Source organism: Callospermophilus lateralis, chromosome 6 (assembly GCF_048772815.1).
Source record: "Callospermophilus lateralis isolate mCalLat2 chromosome 6, mCalLat2.hap1, whole genome shotgun sequence".
Lineage (NCBI taxonomy): Eukaryota > Metazoa > Chordata > Mammalia > Rodentia > Sciuridae > Callospermophilus > Callospermophilus lateralis.
In genome coordinates, this window is record NC_135310.1 from 67565943 (window position 1) to 67575709 (window position 9767).

Here is a 9767-nt window from a genome sequence, read left to right on the forward strand (position 1 = left end):
TGATAGTTTCATACAATGATATGAGCCAAGCTGGCATTTTTCAATACTCTGTTCTATAAGATGTTACTAGGCATTAACAATTATGGTGGTGTCATTGTCTGTGGTGGGGTTTGTGCATTTCTGTAATGACAGCAACACAGAATTACAAGTTCAAGGCCAGGCTGGACAATTTAGAGAGACCCTGACTCAAAAAAAAAAAAAATTACAAAGGGTTGGGTATGTAGTTTAAAGGTAGAGTACCCCTGAATTCAATCCCCAGGACCACACATACACACAAAATTGATTTCATGTACTTTGACATCTGATTATTTTACTCATATTTCAATATCCAGTTCAAAAGCCACCTACTCCAGGCATTCTCTGACTCAGATCCTGTTTGAGTCTGTAAACAAGTCTGGATGGCGCCTGGCAAAATGCCAGAGGGAGTGGTTTGTGAAGTAACTCCAGGGAGCCATTAAGTGTGGAGATTCCTTATTGGTTGACTGCTATATCTAGTTTATGTTAATTAGATAACCTGTGTGGAATGTATAAATATCGCACCGGTCCTTCAATAAACGGCTCCCACTCCTACTGTATCAATCTACACAAGTTGTTCGCCACCCCCGGTTAGTTTGCCCAGCCAGCAGGGCTGCGGCAAGATCCTACCAAATAGGAAGGGTCCTCATGTCCTCTGCACATCCATAACTCTTTATTTGCGCCCAAATTATTATTAGACACTGGGTTTTTTGATGTCATGGTCTAGATACCCACTCCCATACAAAATAAAACAATGATCCTACTTCTGAATACAAATAACAGTTTTTTAACAGTTAGAAATGAAAGCAAAATACTCACCTATTTTATCTTATTAATTCCTTTTCCAAAACAAATTTGATCTGAAAGAAGTCCTAAGTGCTAATTAGACCTATATGAATGCTTTTAAAATCATTTTTAAAAATAATTCAGACATTACAAATCCTAGGCAATACTTTTATTGATTGAATCTAACTGACTTTAAAAATCTGTTATGATATAGTGAATAGGTATTAAATATGTTTTTAATATATAAATGATTTATAACAGATTTTCTTTCCTTAGAAATTATCCAGTAAAACAATAAAATGAAGGTTTATATAGAAATAAAGCAATAAGTACAAAAATAAGATAAATGAGGTATCTGAAGTATAACCTCCATTAGTTTTCTATTAGCAAGAGTATATGATAGTTCCATTTGTTTTAGAAAGATGTATTATATAAGGGACTAAAATCCCAGGCACAGAAGTGAATGTACATTGATTTATTTGCGAATGATTTATGATTTAGACTGATGCAAAATCATTTTTTTTTCATTTTACATCTCACTTGAAAACATTCACCTAATATGGTCCAATAAAATTCTTTTTCTCCTAAAAATATCGGATGTTAAAAGAATTTGTAGTTGTTTTATAGTTCAAGGTTAAAAAACTCCCTTAAATCCTTCTATAATTATATTAATGATATAGATGAGTTATAGCTTAGTAACATACTTGATAATAATCTCTATGATAGGCAGATTGATTTAAGTCAAGTAGGTTTTGCTTATGTATCCAAAGATATTGTGAAGTAGTTCATTTAAAAAAATCTGATTTACCCAGATGAATTGCATGTAAAAAAGATTTTATTATATAGATATTAATTATCTAAATACTTTTGCTTTGTAAAAATGACCTAAACTAATTTGCTCATGCATATTTAATGTGTAACATTATAGTTGATAAACTTCTGGTATTTTTATATCTGATAATAGAAAAAAGATATATGAATCTTGCAAACTGTTTGAAAATTTTAGAAAGCAAGTGTTATTTCATGTCTATAAAACATATCAAACCCAAGTAATTCACATAAATTAAAATAGAATATTTGTGATAAAGTATATAATTTGATTTGCAAGTGAAGACCTAATGACCATTCTGCAACTCTGATCTTTGCTATGTATTAACATTGGAATTGTATCTACTTTAAAGCATTCAGACCAAAGAGTGATTTTTGAAATAATTGTATGTAAATATGTAAAAAATTAGTTTTGATAACTTTAATAAAAAATGGAATAATATTATAAAGACTTTAGCATATAAAAATTCCTCAATCATTCAAATTTATAGTTGTGAACCAAGAAATTAGAAGCAGTTGTCCTTTTAGGGTTTTTTTTCCCAAAGGGATGTTTTTATTAGTGCATTATAGCATTTGTAATACTGAGATTCACTCTGACATAGTCATTCATTCATAGAATATAATTTGCTCCAGTTCAGGCCCCTGTACTTCCTCTTTCCTTTCATTCCTCTATCCCTCTGTTCTCCTTCTTCTAGTCTACTGGTCTTTGTTACACTTATTGTTTTTTTTTTTTAATTGGTGCACTAAAGATATACATAAAAGTGAAATTCATTGTGGTATATTTATATATGTATCCAGCATAATTTGGTCAACTTTATTTGGCAATTTATTCCTTTTTCTGTCCCTCCTCTCTCCCCCTCTATCCTCTATTTCATTAATATCTATTTTATTAGATCACCCTCCTTTTTTTTCCTTATTTTTTCTAGCTTCCACATACATGAGAAAACCTTTGAGTTTCTGTGTCTGATTTATTTCACTTAGCATAATGTTCTCCAGTTCTCTCCATTTACCAGCAAATGTCATAATTTCATTCCTCTTTATTAAAGGCTGACTAAAACTCCATTTTGTATATATACCACATTTTCTTTATCCATTCATCTGTTGACAGGCACCAGGGCTGGTTTCACAACTAGGGTATTGTTAATTGTGCTCCTATAAACATGGATGTGACTATATCACTAAAATATGCTAATTTTAGTTCTTTTGGATAAATACCAAGGATCCGGATAGTTGGGTCATATATTAGTGGTTCTATTCCTTTTTATTTTTTAAGAATCTCCTTTCTTTCCAAGTGGTTGTACTAATTTGCAGTCCTATCAACAATATATGAGTGTACCATTTACCCCACATCCTTGTTAGTATTTATTTATTTATTTGGGTATGGGAGATTGAACTCAGGGGCACTCAACCACTGAGACATATCCTCAGTCCTATTTTGTATTTTATTTAGAGACAGGGTCTCATTGAGTTGCTTAGCACCTTAATTTTGCTGAGACTGGCTTTGAACTTGTGATCCTCCTGCCTCAGCCAGGAGGTCCTGGGATTCCAGGTATGTGCCACTGTGCCAGCTAGCATTTATTATTTGTATTCTTCATGATTGCCATTTTTACTGTTAGATGAAATTTCAATGTAGTTTTGATTTACATTTCCCTGATTGCCAAGTACATTGACTTTTGTTTTCATATATTTGTTTGCTGTTGCATTTCTTCTTTTGAGAAATTTCTTTTTAGCTCTTTTGCCCATTTATTGAGCTATTTGGTGGATTATTTTTTAAATTTTTGGTGCTAATCTTTTGAGTTTTTTATGTATCCTAGATATTAATCCCCTATTGTAGGAGTAGCTGGTAAAGATTTTCTCCTATTCTGTAGTCTCTCTTCACATTCTTGTTTCCTTTGCTGAGCAGAAAATTAACTTGATGCCCCCTTATTTGTTGATTTTTGGTTTTATTTCTGGAGTTTTAGGGGTCTTGTTAAGGAAGTTGATATCTGCATCAATATGTTGGAGTGTTGACCTTATGTTTCTTCCAACAGTTTCAAAGTTTCTGGTCTAATTCCTAGTTCTTTGATCCTTTTAGAGTCAACTTTTGTGCAGCAGGAATGACCGGAATCTGGTTTCATTTTTCTACCCATGGATATCTAGTTTTCCCAGTATCATTTGTTAAAAAGGCTATCTTTTCTCCAACATAAGTTTTTTGGCACCTTTGTCAAATATCAAATGACTATATCTATGTGGGTTTGTCTCTGTATCTTCTACTGTATTCCATTGGTCTTCATGTCTATTTAATGCCAATACCATGCTGTTTTGTTACTATACCTCTATAGTATAATTTGAGATCATATTATGGTGCCTCCAGCATCACTCTTCTTGCTCAGTATGACTTTGGTTATTTTGGACAATTTTTTATTTGTTCTAATTAGTTATACATGACAGTAGAATGCATTTTGATGTGTTATACATACATGGAGTATGACTTCTTATTTTTCTGGTTGTACATGATGTAGAGTTACACTGCCCTATAATCACATATGCACATAGGGTAATAATGTCTGATTCATTCTACTATCATTTCTTTTATTCTCCCAAATAAATTTTAGGACTTTTTTTTTTCTAATTCTGTGAAGAATATCATCAGTGATGTGAAGAAAATTGCACTGAGTCTATTATTGCTTTTATTATTATAACCATTTTGACAATATTAATTCTGCCTGTCCAGTGACCATTTAGGGTTCTCTTCAATACAGAAAACAAAAACTGACACAGAGCTTTGAAAACTCATTTTGAATAATTCATTTTCTTTGTGGTGATCTCAATGTCATATGAGGCCATTTCCAGACTAATGTTTCCTAATGAAATATGGTTTTTCAAAAAATACTACCTGTCTTTATATGGATTTTCAACACTACAAAATTCTAGTGTTTCTCCATCAGTTTAAGTGAAAAAAGAATACACTACTCCTCATTAAAATCATGTTGATTTTAGTGGTACATTTGTTTTCTGTGCTAGTCTTTGCACTATTTAGCACTTTGTGAAAACGAATATGTAGAATGAGCTACATGAACAGTATAACTCATCATCCCTTTCAATCAAATTACAAAGATATACTTTTAAGACATGTATATGTTTATAGTTTTTATAATCACATTGTGAAAAGAGTCACAAAACTGTGCAATAAAAATAAACTTTCCACAAGTGATTATGGTTTACAGTAGAAAATTCTATTGATATGTGTGCATTTAGAATAATACTACACTGTTATTTTCACATGCGTTTTAAGCTTAAAATAGAATTATTTTACCTTCCTAAATCAAACAAAAAAATTTCTCTGAAGTTTCCTGTTCCTTCTTCAACCCTTAATTTTTACTGAAATACATTAAAGAAACATTCTTGAATGTCTCCTCTTCCCAATACCTCATACTGACTCAGCTAACCAAAATTTAAAATAAAATTTACAAAATAAATAGTTGTGCTTTGCTTATAATATATAAAGCATATTATATTATATTTATTATATTATTTTATAAAATATAAAAATATTTAAATATATACGTATTATGTGTGAAACTAATCTTTCTTCTCCAGAAAGTACAAGTATAACTTGTTTGTAAAATTCCAACCACTATCTGGGATGGAAGATTCATTTAAATGACAGAAAAAAAGAGAAAACCAACAGTAATTAGTAGAAGATACCTGAAGCTTAAAAGTGTATGTAACATGATGCAAGTCATCACAAATCTGGAAATTTGAAGTTTTGTCTTTCTTTAAATAATATATAGAGAAACAATCAGAAAGACAAAGTAACTAAACAGCCTTTAAAAAGGATTTCTATCTTTTGCAACAATGCAGATGAACCTGGAGGACAACATATTAAGTAAAATAAAGACAAATACTGTATGATCTTACTTTTATATTTGGAATCTGAAAAAAAACTGAACTCAGAAGCAGAGAGTACAAAGGTAGTTACCAGAGGTTGGGTGAGAGACTGGGGTTGGGGAAAAAGATGTTGATCAAAAGGTAAAATGCTTTAGTTTGAAAAGAAAAACAAGTTTTAGTGATTTACTGTTCATCATGGTGATTGCAGTTAACAATAATGTATTGCAGATTTCAAAATTGCTAAAAGATTATATTTTGAAGGCTTTGACCTCCTACACAGAAAAAAAAGTGGGTGAAATGAGGAATATGTTAATAGGCTTGATTTAACCATTTTATGCTGTCTTTATTTCTATCTAAATTTTTCCTATACTTATATAACTATTTGATTCTTGAAATATAATATAAATGCTACTTGCAATAAAAATCACATGTACTCCATAAATAAATAGTTATTGTCAATGTTTTTTAATTTAAAGAAAGAAGTCTGGCAAAACAGTTACTAGTTTTAATATGTACATTGCTATGAATAACATTGCTCATAATTCTGAGCCTGATTCTATAGAGAACAACTGAAAGAGTAAATTAATATGCCTCATGTTCTAGTTAAACTCTTAGCTTTTCCTCTAACGTATTTAGAGGTGTGATATGGGAGGCATTCATCACATATCTTTAAAACCCTTAAATTATACATAATTATAGTTAGAAATATAGTCAACTCTAGGGTTTTACTTTATTTCATAAGTTACGTTAACTGACATTTCAACTTGGACACTAGTTCTTAATGCTTAAAAGACACATTTATGAATGTCATAGGTTAAAAGGATAAAAAGTAACCTCAGATGGATTAATATTTTGAGTTAATGGGAAAAGAATGACAGATTTTAATCTCTCTCACTAAAATAACCCTGCTAGTGCAGTGATTTGCAGGTGAACAAGGAAGGGAATTGATGTGGTACCTGCAGAGGTGTGCTCCTACAGAAGTTAAGAGCTCTAACTCCATAGTTTGACAACTCAATTTCCAATTCTAGTTGACATTTGTTAATGCCTGTTTCCTCATGACTTTATTGGATATTAATACATATTATACAGAAAATATCTAAAATAGTTTCCATCACCAAAGTGTAATATCTCTACAAACCCACCAGAATGGCTTAAAATTTAAACAATAATAAATCTGGAGGAAAGGATGTAGAACACTTAGAATTTGTATATTACTGGATGGAAATAATAGAAAATCAATAAGTAAATAAATGAATGAAATATTTGAAAATACGTTATCACTCACTGGTATTATCAGGGCATCTAAATTTGTACTAAAATAAATTATTTCATTTTAGTCATCCTTGCTACTGTTGCCTAATAAGGACACCATATCTCACTAACACTGGGAATTAACATAATTTAAGAAATATTTGATAGAAAGATCAAGCAGATAATATGGCTGTAATATTTCTTTTAATTTAATGAGGAAAGGTAGTTGTCGACAGATAAAATGACACAAATTTTTAAAGCAAGAGTTATATATGAACCATATTCAGTATGACATTCTTCTTCCTAAAACCCTGTGTCCCTGTTTCTCACATGAATATTATAATAACAATAAACATTTAAAAGATGAATTCATTCTTTATTCCTCACACAATGGTTTTTGATTTTCACCATACACAAGTACACACACAAAAGCATATATATATATATATGCTTTATATATATTTATACATTTATGTATGCATTCTGAGTTTAGATTGCATTTTTTTGGTCTCTATTATTACATACAGTGATACAACAAATTGCGATTTTTTTTAGTGTTTAAAATTATTATATAAAACTTAATTGATGTATTCTATAATTTACTTATTTCTCCTTTTTAATGTTTAGGACAGGTACAATTTTATTTCTTAACTACAATTTACTTTGCATTACTAGGTTTGTTATTCTTTTTTAGTAAATATTTTATTTAGTTGTAGATGAACACAGTACCTTAATTTTATTTGTTTATTTTTATGTGGTGCTGAGGATTGAACCCAGTGCCTCATACATGCTAGGCAAATGCTCTACCACTGAACCCTAGCCCCAGGCTTGTCATTATTTAGTGAATACTGTCATTTTGTTTTCTAGAAAAGTACTAATGATCACTGTTTGTAACTGTGCAAATCTGATGAAGCTCAATCATATTCTGGTGGTTAAATGATAATCAGTTAGCATGAAATATTATTACAAAAATTTGATTTTTCATGAAATTTGATTATCATACAATAAAGATGCTATGATTTGACTTTAATTATTTTGATCAATAATGTGGTTATACAATTCTTTTATGTTTACTTAATAATTAGGTTTCCTCTCTTTTGAATACCCTCTTTATGACTTTTGGTTATATAACTATTTGAATTCATGTGTTTGTTGTAGGATAGTTATGATCTATGTAATATCAGGACTGGTTCTTACCTGCTATCTTTGTCAAATTCCATTTTTTTCTCTTTCCATAAGAGCTATAGAAGTATGTTTTTGTTTTGTGGTCACCCTAATTTTTCACCAAAGAAATGATTGTTTAAAATTGTTCTGTCTATCATTGTCATTATTCTCCTAGTTTTCATGTATTTTAATCTACAGTTAACTCTATAAATCCTATAAAGTTTATTTTGTGAAAGGCATCTGGTATGATCTAAACATCCTAAACATTTTGGCTTCTTTGTATATCATCAAACAAACTTTTATGGTTTGAATATGAGATGTTCCCCCAAAGTTCATGTGTGAGACAATGCAAGAAGGTTTAGAGGAAAAAGTGGTTGGGTTATGAGTTATTAACCCAATCAGTGAATCATGCCCTGATGGGATTAACTGAGTGGTAGCTAAAGGTGGGTAGGGTGTGGCTGGTGGGTGGGTCCCTTGGGGTGTGCCTTTGGAGTATATATTTTGCATCTGGAATCTCTCTCTCTCTGCTTCCTCATCATCATGTGGGCTGCTTTCCTCTGCCACACTCTTCTGCTATGATGTTCTGCCTCATGTTGAGTCCCAAGGAATTGAGTTGGCTGTTTATGGACAAGGCCCTTTGAAGCCATGATCCCCAAATAAACTTTACAATTGTTCTGATCCAGTCTTTTAGTGCCAGAAGTGAAAAGGTTGACTAAAACAGAAATTAGTACCAAGAATTGGGGTCATTGCTGTGACTAACCTATGTGTTTCAGAGTTTTTGAGCTTTCTGGAATTCATGGCAGAAATTTTGAGATGTTTAGCAGTTCAAGCGAGGAATGCTTTAGATTGTTGTAAATGGAGCTTAATGGATGATTTTGGTGGGTGTGCAGAAGACCTAAATGCCAATAGGAGTGTGGACAGTGAAGTCAGGTCTAAACAAGGTTCAGAAAAGGAGGAGTCTATTGGAATTTGGAGTAGAGGCCATTTATATTATTTTCTTGCTAATAAATTGTCTGCATTTTGCCTGCATCCTTAGATTTTCTGTTAGGCTGATTTTAAAAACAATGAACTTCTTAATCTGGCATAAGTTATGTCTAGGTATCATAGCATTTAGGTAGTAGAATGTATATTGGTGGCAGCTTTTATCCAAGTTTATTGTGATATTCAGGAGCAAAAAGATTTAAAAACTTGGACTTGAAAGGTGAGAGTAAAAGTGGGGCTAAGGAAGTTGCAGTTGTTAAAGACATTACTGCCATTAAAGAAATGCTAAAGACTTTTCCCAGAGACAATAAAAAAGATGGCTTGAGGGCATCTCAGGAATTGGTAAGATCATATTCATCTAAGGCTGTCCTCTGTCACACTCTTCTGCCATGATGTTCTTCCTTACCTTCAGCACCAAGGAATGGAGCTGGCTGTCTATAGACTGAACCCTCTGAAACCATAAGCCCCAAATAAAATTTTTTTTTCCTTCTTTTTGGGTGGTTAGGTCACAGCAATAAAAAAGGTGACTAAAACATAAACTACACTAAAACAAACTGATTTCGGCCTCACCTAGTGATAGAAGTCACCTCTGATTTTGTCAGCTGCCAAATATAATGTGATGATCAAATTCAGAGAAAATAATTGACTGGTGTTAGAGTTTTTGCTTTTATTATGCACTCATTATTCATACTATTCCAATCCAGACGTCAACCAAACTAATATATATATATATATATATATTAAATTAAACACAATTTGGGCTAATATACCATAAAATGATGAGGCTGATTTTCTCTTAATGTGTCAGGGATGCTTGGAGGAGGTAGACTTGCATTTTAGAATTCCATAACTTCTCAAATTTTTGTACCAAA